The sequence below is a fragment of the Lathyrus oleraceus genome, chromosome 6 (assembly GCF_024323335.1).
Source record: "Lathyrus oleraceus cultivar Zhongwan6 chromosome 6, CAAS_Psat_ZW6_1.0, whole genome shotgun sequence".
Lineage (NCBI taxonomy): Eukaryota > Viridiplantae > Streptophyta > Magnoliopsida > Fabales > Fabaceae > Lathyrus > Lathyrus oleraceus.
In genome coordinates, this window is record NC_066584.1 from 38,154,388 (window position 1) to 38,168,356 (window position 13,969).

Here is a 13,969-nt window from a genome sequence, read left to right on the forward strand (position 1 = left end):
CTTATTATAAGTTGGATTGGATACACGAGTTATTTACACTTCATCGATCCACTTCTAGATGGGAATGTGCTACCAGAGCCTATATGATGATGCTGGTAGGTTGCATCATTTTTGCTGACAAGACTTTTACGCTTGTCGAGGTACGATATTTGTTACTATTTATAGAGTTGGATGGATATGAGAGATATAGTTGGGAGCAGATGCGTTGGTCACAATCTATAGATATCTCTTAGGTGCTTCCATATTTACTTGCAAGCAGCTATGCAAATATGCTACTATATTACACGTATTTATTTTTATTTAGTTTGTTTATTTTTATTTAGTAATACTATTAATTTTGTAACAGTGTTGGATTCATGAGTATTGTCTCACTATTGAAAGAAAAGTAGATAATTAGAAAGAAATTAATGATTGTGGACTTTCTCGAGTTATGATATGGTTGTATGAGCAAGGAACACTAAAGGTGGATGAGTTGAGACCTGTATTAGACGAGCTAACACCTAATGATGTAATATGGCGCCCATTCGAGGATCATATAGTGGTGTGTCCATTTGACGATATATGTCTCTATAGGGGGTGTCTGAAGTGGGGTGACATAGTTTTTCCATACATGCTTGACAGATTTATACATTAGTTTGGATTCGGGCAGTATGTTCCATGTAATGCCTCATACTACTTTCAGGATTACCAACTGAACCCACAAACCAACACAAGTCTTTTCAGCATGCTTTGTCCTCACTCTGACGCTTTCCTGGAAACTTCCCAAAAAGTCATCCATCCAAATACTACTCCAAGTTAAGCACACTTAACTATGATTTTCTTATTTGTTAGGCTACCGAAAATAAGATGTATCTTGTTGGTATAGGTAGTATCAATCAATCCTTATAAGCCTTTTTTCAACCACGCAGCCTCAAACATGCACAACCACTGGATCCTCTCATTCCGATGTGAATTCGGACGATCCATCCCCACTCTCTTCGGCCTCGGGTGTTACAACCACTTCCCACCCTCTTCGGCCTCGAGTGTTACATGTCCACCAACATCCATGGAAATAAATGGTGGGTGGCCCGATAGAGGATACCATAGTAGGTGGCTCACTTGATCTTAAAAGAGACTCTGATACCATTTTAAGAAATATGATTGGGCTTAACTCAACCTTAAAAGAATGTTTGGTAGAGTGAGGAATGCCTCCACTTATAAACACATGTCCAAGCCATATATCATCCGATGTGGGACTCTTAACAATAACAACTTCAAATTGAACTTCTCAAATAAAGTATTAAACTTTAACATCATAATTCGACACCAACTTAAAACATAACAAAAGCACTATGTTCCCGATGTTACAAGATCAAAGCACTAAACAACAAAATATAATAGAACGATAAACAAACGAAGGTAAGCTCCAAGAACCTATCTTTCACTCACAACAATAAAACTATACTCCTGATTATCTGCAAGATATCCATGGTGGACAATATAAAGCAAAAGATGTAAAAATAAACTTCAATATAAAACGACGTAAAGAATGAAAGGGTAGATAAACACACACACGCACACACACACGCACACACACACATACACACACACACACACACACATACATACACACACACATCACACACTTAATACATAGACCACACCATTATAATCTCATAGGTTTTCCATCATAATATATACATATGCATGCAATGTGACTCACAATATCGATATTATACATATGGTACCAATCAATGACGGTTATTCATATGAACCAGGTCCTAACATCTGAACCCCGAGCCCCCTCATCTGAGCTTCAGACAAGTCACTCGTCCCTTCATCTGAACCCGTGACTCACCTCTTTCAAACACAATGAGAACATATGATGTATGACATACGATAATGCAACGACAATAACACAACAATGCTTGCAACGACAATAACACAACAATGCTTACAATAGTTCTCACTCTGAACTATGCACAACAAGTATTTTACAACACTTCACATGATTATAGTTGCACTTCACAACATATATTCACACATCGAATAAACATCCATATAACACTCAATCATATTAATTTAATAAAATGAATCGATTCTCATCAAACAGAAACACATAATCCCAAACATTATATGACAGTATTCGTTAACTGTCAAAATAACAAATTGTCATAAAATAACTTGAAAATGATTCATTTATGCGTTGTCACCCTCGTTGGGTGACCTACAGCTCGTTAGGAGAGCTCTCGCAAGGCGAGCTCTTCTCTCGCTGGGCACAGAACCCAGAACCCTTCACTCTACATATCTCGCTGGGTGAAGTTCATCCTCGTTATGCGAGATCGCTCAGACAAGAAACCCCAAAACACAATTTTCCACCATTTGAGCCATATCAAAGCTCCGATTTCGATCGCAATCGATCTCAAATGCACGGAATTCAATCATACATGTTAATACAATATTAAAAATAATCAATTAGGCATATATTAATATATATTACATCGATTTGATTCAAAATCATCATCACCTTCAACGATTGGAACATAACTCACAAGGACACCAAATTTCATAATTCAATCAGATAGATTCACACAAAATTGACATGAAATCAGTATACGAATTTCACACTACAAGGAACATTCAAAACATATTCATCATAGTTTGTAATACATACACATCATCAATTGGGAAAAAGAAAATAAAACTTAGAGGAGGGTGGGGATCCCTCTCCACCATTCATCAATTACACCAATATACGAAGTAGTCCCCCTACCCGATTTTCCAACAATCTCTAAGCTTTGACGATGGTGATTTTCTTTCCAAAACTCTTGTCTTTGCTCTTTCTCACTTTTCCTCTTTCCTCTCAATTCCAAAGTGTTTTCACGTTCTGTAAAAAGTTTTAACTCTTACATTTTCTATTTAAACCAAAACCTAATTCCTTTTAATTGTGCTAATCCTTCTTACCCTGAAATTACTGTCATATTCCCTATATTACCCTTGTTCCTCTTACTAACTCTAATTTATTTTATTTTAATTTTAAATCTAAATTTCCTCCCAATAACATTATTTTTAATCATTCCTCTCCAATTAAATTAATTAAATTAATCCAATTAATTTCTACTATTTCCTTAACTCTCTCCAATACCCACTAAGACACATATATTCACCAATTATCCAAATAAAAGCATATAAATTAATTTAAATAATTAAATAGAAAAAAACTAAATTCAATTAAATTATAGAAAAAAATTAATAATTGAATTGAATTCGGGGTGTTACAACTCTCCCCCACTTATAGAATTTTCGCCCTCGAAAATTGCCACAATAAAATAACTCCGGATAAGACTCTCTCATCCGACTCTCCAGCTCCCACGTCACACTTCCACTAGCAAGTCCTCCCCAAACAACCTTCACCAAAATGATCTCTTTACCTCTCAGTTGTCTCACTTCTTGGTCATCGATTCACACTGGTAATGCCTTCACAATTAAGTTATCTCTCACTTGCACATCATTCATTTGAACCATATTTGAACCATATTTGAAACATATTTCTAAAGTTGAGACATATGAAATACACTATGAAGATTTGAAAGAGACGGTGGTAAAGAAACATTGTTGGCCACTTCTCTTACTCACTTCATAATCTGATAAGGACCAATGAAACATGGTGTGAGATTTCTAGATTCTGTTGAAAAATCTCAGGTCCAAGCACAACACTTTGACCAAAATCATACCAACATAAAGGTGTCATAAACCTCTTACCATACAAAGCCTCAAACAGTGTCATTCCGATACTAGAATGGAAACTTTTGTTGTAAGTGAAATCAACCAATGGTAAGTAATTATTCAAATTACCTCCTTGCTCCAAAACACAAACTCTCAGCAAATCCTCTAAAGACTGGATAATCCTCCATGTTTGACCATCCGTGTGCGGATGATAAGCAGAACTCAGCTCCAGCTTGGTACCCATGGCTTCCTACAAACTCCCCCAGAACCTCAACATGAATCTCATATCTCTATCCGAAATAATACTCAAAGGAATAACATGCAAGCTAACAACCTTATCAATATACACTTCAACCAAATTCTGCAATGAATAATTGATATTAATTCGAATGAAATGAGCCGATTTAGTCAACATATCCGCTATAAACCAAACTTAACCATTCCCTTTAGAAGTATTAGGAAAACTCGCCACCAAATCCATGTAAATACCATCCTACTTCTATTCAGGAATATCCAATGGTTTCATCAAACCCAACAGTTTCTGATGTTTAATCTTTGACTTCTAGAAAGTCAAACACGCATAAACGAACTCTCGCGTCCACAAAAACATTAGCTAATCAATAAATCCCATATCTGATTTCTGACCTTCTCTAATTTCTTCGAGAATACCACTAGTCAGCTTCAACATACCCAACTTCACATCGTTAGGAGTCCTTTCACACAACAAACTCAGATCTTTAAAAATCTTGATTAACTCTAATTCTCAAACCATGAGCATCGACACATGCAATGACTTTCTACTCAAAGCATCAACTACAATATTGGCTTTGCTTGGATGATAACTCAAACCAAAGTCATAATCCTTCATAAACTTGAGCCAGCTCCTCTGCCTCATATTCAACTCATTTTGATTGAACAAGTACTTCAAACTCTTGTGGTCACTGAACACCTCAAATCTGGAACCAGACAAATAATGCCTCCAAATTTTTAATGCAAACACCACGTTTGCTAACTCTAGATAATGCGAAGGATAATTCCTCTCATGAACTTTCAATTGTCTAGAAGCATAAGCCACAACCTGACCATTCTAGATCATCACACCACCTAGACTTATCTTCAAAGCATCACAATACACAACAAAGGATTCACTTGGACTTGGAAAAATCAAAACTTGAGTAGACATCAACTTTCTATTGAGTTCCTGAAAACTCTCTGCACACTTCACATCTCAAACATAAGCTTGACCCTTTCGAGTCAACTAATTTAAAGGTAATGCCAACTTCAAAAATCCTTCAATAAACCTTTTGTAATAACCATCCAAACCCATAAATTTTTTGATCACAGTAACAAACTTCAGAGCTTCCCATTGCAACACAACATTGACCTTCGATGGATCAACAACAATACCACCACTAGAAATCACATGCTCGAGAAAACTCAACTCTCGTAAACATAACTCACACTTGGATAACTTCGCATATAATTTCTTTTATTTCAAGGTGTACAACACCACCTTCAGATGCTCCACGTTCTCTTCATCAGACTTAGAATATATCAAAATATCGTCTATGAACACAACCACAAACTGATCTAAATAACAACGGAAAATCCTATTCATATACTCCATAAACACACCTAGCACGTTAGACACACCAAACGACATCACAAAATACTCATAGTGACCATATCTTATTCTGAATGCAATCTTCGAAATATATTCGGGTTTCAGTCGAATCTGATGATCATTCGATTGCAAATCAATCTTACTTAATATGCAAGAACCAACCAACTGATCCATTAAATCATCGATTATCGAAAGAGGATATTTGTTTTTTATTTTCACTTTATTTGGTTGTCAATAATCAACACACAACCTCATACTTCCATCTTTCTTCTTGGCTAGCAACACCGGCTCTCCCCACGGTGAAACGCTCGATCGAACAAACTTTTTCTCTAGCAAATCTTCTAATAATTTCTTCAACTCACTCAGTTCTGAAGCAGACATTATGTATGGAGTCATCGACATAGGACTAGTACCTGGTACTAAGTCTATATCAAACTTCACCTCACGCTCTGGTAGAAATTCACTAATATCGTCTGATAACACCTATGGAAAATTACACATAACTGGAGGCTCCACAATTGTAGATTTACTGTCGATTCTCAAAGAAGAAAATATCACAATAAACATCAGCTCTCCACTTTCTCCATTATCAGGGAACACCACGACCTTGTCGAAGCATTTGATATGAACATGGTTAAACTCCAGCCAATTCATTACCAAAATAACATGAAGGTGAGAAAAACACAAGAAGGGGAGTTGAATTATGTTGGATTTTCTCAAGCTTTTTCAGCTTCTACTTCTGATTGAACTTGATCAGAGTCTGAACCTTCAGTTTAGAGTCTGAATCAGAGTCACTCAAAGTCTTAACTCTTGTATTTCTTTATCAGATTCTCACAATCTGACTCAGATGTAAATAAATGATAGCAGCAGAATAATTTTCAGAAGCAAGTAAAGTAAAAGCACAAGACACAAGAAATTTATCCTAGTTCATCTCATAAACTAAGACTAGTCTAGTCCCCTTGCACTTCCAAGGGATTTCCATTATAACCAAATCTGATTACAAATTCTCAAGCCTATAAGCAAGAGACCTTCTTTGCTTACACACACAGGTATAAGACTTCCTTGCTCAAACATACAAGTTTGAGACTTCCTTTCTCAAGCACACAAGTTAAGTACTTCCTTGTTATAACACACAAGCTAAAGACTTCCTTGCTCAAACACACAGGTCTGAGACTTCCTTGCTCAAGAACGCAAGCTTGCACCAAAGCACCTTTATGCAAGATGAATTATTTGTTTAAGCTCAGACACCAAGGAAGAGATTTTCCTTAAGTCTTCACATGATTAAAGGTTATGAGTCTATCATAGTTACATCGGTTGATGAGCTTTTTCTTCTGAGGTAGACTTTCTTCAGACTTCACTCTTCAGAGGCTAATCACATCATAGTCCACTTCTTGGCTTCTAAAGCTTCATAGTCTGGGCCACCAGAGGATGACTTTCTTTAGCGTTGACTTCTTCAAAGTTTGGATCTCCATCAGAGGCAGAGTCTTCAAAAGTGGTCTTCAGATCCAGAGTTTGAACTTCAGATGCAAATTCCTTAAGCATGTTTTCATATGTTCTTAATGATTATATTCCTGCAAACTTAAACATATGTTAGAAAGCCAAATTGTTCTTTAAATACTTTGTTATCATTAAAACCCAAAGGATATGATATTAACCAATTTTTTCCCAACAATCTCCCCCATTTTAATGATGACAAACATAAGTATTTAAGAACAATGGTTGTTCAATTAATTAACATTCTGACTTCAAGGTATGAGTTTTGTAAGCTCCCCTTGAGTCTGATAATCCTAAGGGTGAGGTTTGTAAGCTTCCCCTAAGTTAGATAGTTCTGAGGGTGAGGTTTGTAAACCCCCCTAAGTCCTAGCCAAGTTAATTAAATTCCTTTAACAACACAATAATATTAATCTTTAGAAATTGATCATAGTATAATTTAGGTTCTTAAATACTATTTATCTCTCCCCCTTTTGTCATCAACAAAAAGATAAGAAAAGATAAGATACTGAAGAAAAATAAATGTCTGGGAAATAATTAGATTTGAGTAAAAATAATCAATAGTCAGGCTTTTGTTCTCCCCTTGTCATTAGTTAAAAAATGTGCAAGAAAGAAAATATGATGACAATAAATGACTTAAGTGGTTGGAAGAAGCTCTGCAACTCACGAGATATTCCAACCTGCTTCTTGGCCAATAAGACATGATAGTTAAACCTTGGAAAGGGAGTTCGAAGACCAACCATGCATCTTTCTCTTGATTCCATTGGTGCACATTAAACCAAACCTATCTCATTTATTTCCATATCTTATATAAAATCCATATTTAGACCACACATAAAATCCATTATTCTTTATTCTATTAAACCTTATTCTTGATCATAATGAGCCTCTCAGACGAAAATCCCAAGAAGGGTATTGCTGAAGAAGTGAAGAGGTCTATGAAGAATCAGATAAATGAGAAGAATGCTGGAACTACTGTTGGGGCATCCATAGTTGGAAGGACTACAAAGACCACAATGAAGCAAAGCAAGAGAAACCCTAAGAAGGAAGTTATTGACATATCTTAAGATGAGTGGGATGAGGACTGGAAGAACCACCTCACTTCACTGGGATGGGATTGTAGAAAGAAGTAGCTTCTTATATTGTCCTTCTGTTTTCATAATCATGTAGTTATTTCGTTAAATAAAAGCATATCTTTGTCCCAATAGTTTTAACTGAACTTCTTTTCAACCACCAAAGTCATGTGCGTGTAATGTATTTAAAGAAAGTGCACATTTTTAAACTAACTAAAGTCCAAGAATATTTCCAAAACATGCTATTTATTTTATCAGATAAAGATTTCCCATAACTAATATAGCTCAAAGATAGAGCATAACAAAAACAAAAATCATAAAAGATAAGAAACCAAGTTTAGAGGACTTCTCATATTTGTAACACATAAGTGGATATAAGATAATAAAAGCTAAACCATACAAGTCACTTATATGCCATCATAAACATTTATTCGAGTTCTAAGTATCAAAAGCTAGCATACTTCAGAGGCTTCCATACATCAGAAGTTGGTTTAGAGCTTTTGATCTTAGAAGCTTCTGATCATATCAGTCTATGATCCTCCATTCATAAGTAAGCATTAATCATCCATGAAATGCATGTTCAAATTCTTTTTAATGAAATCAAATCTATCAATTGTAAGAGGCTTGGTAAATATATAAGCCCATTGATAATTTGTATCAATAAACTGTATATCTATTACACCTTTCTAAACATAGTATCTAATAAAATGATTTTTTATTTCTATGTGCTTAGTTCTAGAATGTTGAATTAGATTTTTAGTTAGGAAGATGGAAATAGTATTATAACATAAGATGAGAATATTATTTCCATAAATCTGGTAATCTTCCAATTGATATTTCATCGAAAGGAGTTATACAACACTTAGCAGCTGAGATGTATTCTGCTTCTGTTGTGAATAAAGCAATAGTTGTTTATCTTTTGCTAGCCATGGATATTAGGTTTTCACATATAAATTGACAATTTCCATTGGTGGATTTCCTTTCAATTATATCCCCAACATAGTCAGCATCACATAATCCAAATATCTTATAATCTAGGGATTTTTTATAAAGCAACCCAAAACTAGTTGTTCCCTTCAGATACCTAAAGATTCTCTTAACAACAGTTAAGTGAGTCTCCCCAGGATCTGACTGGAATCTTGCACACATACACACACTGAACAAAATATCTGGCCTAGAAGTTGTTAAGTACAGTAAGGAATCAATCATATAGCTTCTAACAGACTTTTGAGATTTCTTCTTCCTTATTCAGATTGCATGTTTGATATATATGAATGTTCATGAATTTTCAACCTTCAAGCTTGAACTTCTTCAGAAGGTCTTTTGTATATTTAGAATGATGAACATAGACTCCATCTTTGCTTTGGTTGATATGAATTCCAAGGAAGAACTTCAATTCCCCCATCATGCTCATATCAAATTCAGGATGCATAGTCTTAGAAAATTATTTGCAAAGAGATGCATTAGTAGAATAAAAAATTATGTCATCAACATAAACTTGAACAATCAAGATTTACTTATTCAGAGTCTTTCTAAACAGTGTTGTGTCAACTTGACCTTTTTGAAAGCCATTTTCTAACAGGAAAATACTTAGTCTCTCATACCAGGCTCTTGGAGCTTGTTTGAGTCCATAAAGTGATTTCTTAAGTTTAAAAACAAAATTTGGATGGACTGAGTCCTCAAACCCAGGAGGTTGTTTGACATACACTTCTCCAGAAATGGCTCTATTTAAGAAGACACTCTTGATATCCATTTGATATAAAACAATATCATGATTAATAGCATAAGAGAGAAGAAGCATAATTGCCTCTAACCTTGCAACTGGTGCAAAAGTTTCATAGAAACATATACCTTCTTGTTAACTGTAGGCTTAATTTACCAGTCTATCTTTGTTTATTGAAATTCTAGTTATCAGACTTTGGATGTCACACTGGTTGTTATGACATCCAATTCTGCACAGACAGGGATTATGCAGAACTTAACAGTAAGTGCAGTAAATAACACAAGTAATTGTTCACCCAGTTCAGTCCAACATGACCTACGTCTGGGGGCTACCAAGCCAGGGAGGAAATCCACTATTAGTAGTATCAATTCAAAGCTAAACTCACCCGTTTACAACTTATCACTTAATCCCTACCCAATGCAATTTCAATCTTACACTAAGATCAGAGTTCCTACTCACTCCCCCTCAATCACCTCAGTGATATTAAAGATACTTTGAAGTCACACTTCAAAAACAACTCTTGATTATGCTTCACAGCTTAAATCAAGATACACAGCACTCACGCTTAAAAGCTTTGAGTGACACAACACTTACAACTCAATGAACACCCTATGCCAAAGCAATCATCTACTTGATAATGGCTTGGCTTACAAGATACGTCTAATACTAGACTTACAAACATACAACAGTGAAGTATGATGGACACACTTAATCTTCACGCTTCAAAATCCCTGAAACTGAATGAAGGAACGCCTTCCTTTTATATTGCAGTCTCCTGGGCTTTTGCACCTGTATTCTCCTGAATTTAAGGTCACTCAAGTTCCCATAAATTCAACATTTAGGTTACTAACAAATAGGCTATTTGTTAGGTTCATTGAATGTAGCTTGGTTGTTGATTTCCTGGATTTTCTCTCAACTGTTGAATCCCTAAAGAATAGCCTGAGAAAAAGCTGAAACAGAAAACTGAACAACCTACAATTTAGCATATGCTGTCAGGCATGAATGTCACGACATTCAGCTTGACATCAAGGTCCATATGCTGAGTCTGTTTTTCCAGAAAACAGACTGTACAATTTTGCTGACCTGTACATGATCAAAATGATCATACTACAGTAACAGCTTACATTAATAAATGTCAAAGTGTCCAACTTAACATTTACACATTTGGCCTTAAGTTAGTTCTGTTATTCTCTTGAAGAACAAACTAAGTTACATGCTGAAGTATAACAGAACACCACTCTGTCTAATCTTCAGCAGCTGCTTTCAATGATGAATGTCATAACATCCAGTTTGACATTCAGTCAGTAGGCCTTATGCCAGGTCTGGTTCTTCCTTGATAACCAGACTGCACTTAAATACTAAGTTCTAACAGAACTCCTGCTGTTCTATTCCTTAGTATCTGTTGACAGGTATGAATGTCACAGCATCCAGTTTGACATTCAATAAATCCTGTGTTAGCTAGTCCTGCAGTAACTACAATGTAGTTACACGTACATGTCATGACATCAGTCAAGACATTAGTACCCATCTAGTGTTTTACCATATAATGCAGCCAATTAAACACCTACATTTATTACCACCTTTCCTTGCTCATTCACCTTGTTTCTGAACACCCATCTTTTTCCAATGATGTTCTTCTGATGAGGTATGGGTACCAGATCTCACACATCATTCCTTTTAAACTGGTTCAGTCCTTCTTGCATTGTAACAATCTATCCATCATCTGATAAGGCTTCGTTAAGAAAAGTTGGTTCAATCATGGAGATAAGTCCCATCTGAGAGTGTTCCTCTATGAATGTAGATCTTGTTTTCATAGAACTATCTTTGTTGTTAATGATTAACTTTTCTAGATAAGAGGACTTGTACTTGAAGGTCTTTTTGGATTGTGAAGCTTCTTGAGACTCACAAGGAGCTTCTTCACAAATTTCTTCCTTTGGTTGTGTTTTAGAAGTTTGGTTTGGTTATGTATCAACAACTTCTGGTGTAGCTTTAGAACCCCTGACTTCTGAATAACCAACTTCTGAAGGGATAACAACTTCTAATCCACCAGCTTCTAAAGAGTCTTCTGATATGTGAAACTCTGAAAAAATTTCAACTAGCTCTGACATTTTACTGTTACGCTCTTTCTCATCAAATTTGATATGTATAGACTCTTCAACCATTCTGGTTTTAGAGTCTAAAGAGTCTTCTGATATGTGAAACTCTAAAAAAATTTCAACTAGCTCTGACATTTTACTGTTAGGCTCTTTGTCATCAAATTTGATATGTATAGACTCTTCAACCATTCTGGTTTTAGAGTTATACACCTTGTATGACTTAGAGCGTTTAGAGTATCCTAAAAAGATACCCTTTTGAGCTTTGGCATTAAATTTCTTCAGATCAACTTTATTGTTTAAGATGTAACATGTATATCCAAACTGATGAAAATAAGAGATGTTAGGTTTTCTTCCTTTGAACAACTCATATGAAGTTTTGTTTATAATATGTATGATGTAAATCATGTTTTGAACATAACATGTTGTGTTTACAACTTCTTCCTACAAGTACTTTGGCAAATTATTTCACGAATCATGGTTCTGGCCATTTCCTGTAAGGATATGTTCTTCCTTACTACAACTCCATTTTACTGTGGAGTTCTAGGAGAAGATAACTCATGGAGGATTCCATATTTGTCACAAATTTTTTCAAAGGGTTCATTTTCAAATTCTCCAACTTGATCACTCCTTACTTTTAAATTTTTTGAACCTTTTTCATTATGTACTTGTATGCAAAAGACACTAAATACATCATATGATTCATCCTTAGTCCTAAGGAATTTAAACCAAGTCCACCTACTAAAGTCATCAACTATGACAAGTCAATATTTATTCCCATTGATTGATGCAATGCTAACATGACCAAACAAATCAACGTGAATCAGTTATAAAGGTCTAGAGGTAGAGACAAAGTTCTTTGTTTTGAAAGAGGTTTTATTAATTTTCCCAATTTGGCATGCTCCACAAAGAGCATCTGAATGATAGTTAAGATATGGCACCCCCTTAACATGTTTTAGCTTGCTAAGCTTGAAGATCAATCTCCAGTTAGCATGACATAACCTTCTGTGCCAGACCCACTTTTCATCATTCACTGATAGAAGACAAAGTACCTTCTAATCAACTAGTTCATAAAAATTTATTTTGTAAACATTGCCTTTCCTTTTACCCTTGAACACTAGGGATTTATCAGTTTTGTTCATGATTGAGCAAATGTTTTTATTAAAAATTACTTCATAACCATTATCACAAAATTGACTTAGGCTAACTATGTTTTGTTTAAGTCTATATACTAACCAAACATTATTGATAGAGATAGAGGAGTTACCAATAGTACTTATACAAATGATCTCCCCCTTTTGATTTCCTCCAAATCCCACAATTCATACCTCCTTAAGAGTGAGGGTTTGGAACATACGCCTTTCTCCTATCATATATTGTGAGCAACCACTGTCTAGGTGCCATGATTATTGCTTTGCTTATCCCTTGAAGCATATCTGTAGAAAAAATGATTTCAGGTTTAGGTACCCATAATATTATGGGTCCTTTAGGATTAGTTCCGACATGTTTTCTCTTATTTTGTACATTTTCTATCATATGGAATGGTTTAGAGTTTTTCAATACTTTTGTTTATAATTTTGTTGTCTTGAATAAATCTTGACCTTAAGTTCTGAACCTTTCAGAACCTTGTGACCTGATGTTTTGGGTTTTGGTTTCTTTAGAACCTTTGATTCAAAAGTTTTAGATTCTGATTGATTCAGAACTTTTTCATTATTAGAAACAGGTACAAAATAACTATCTAGCCCTTTTTGAGTATATTTATAAGAGGAAGGGATTGATGGCTTGATCAAGGTTTCAGTCCTTAGATTAAAGGAGTTTTTACTGTATCCCAGACCTTCTCCTCTGCTTCTTCTTACACCATAGATGATGGATGCAAGTTTGGTCCTTTTGATACGATATGAGATAAGTTCTTGAAAAGCTATTTCATGCCCATCAAGGGTTTTATTAGACATATCTTTAACATGAGCAATATGTTCTCTTTCAAGAACTTCATTTTGTTTTGAACAAACTTTATTTCTTCTTTCAAGAGATCATATTGCTTTGTTAATATTTTCATATGTCTTACCTTTTGTTGACATCTACGCATAAGATCTTGGATGAATATAATCAAATTAATGCAAGATAGTTTAGAAAATACACCATCTTTAGATTTTGAACCACAGACTGAGTCAAATTCTGCTTCAGAAGATGTAAAAGCCATCAAAGCTAGATTGACATGTTCTTCATCTTTCTCAAAATCTTCTTCATTGTTGAGTTCATC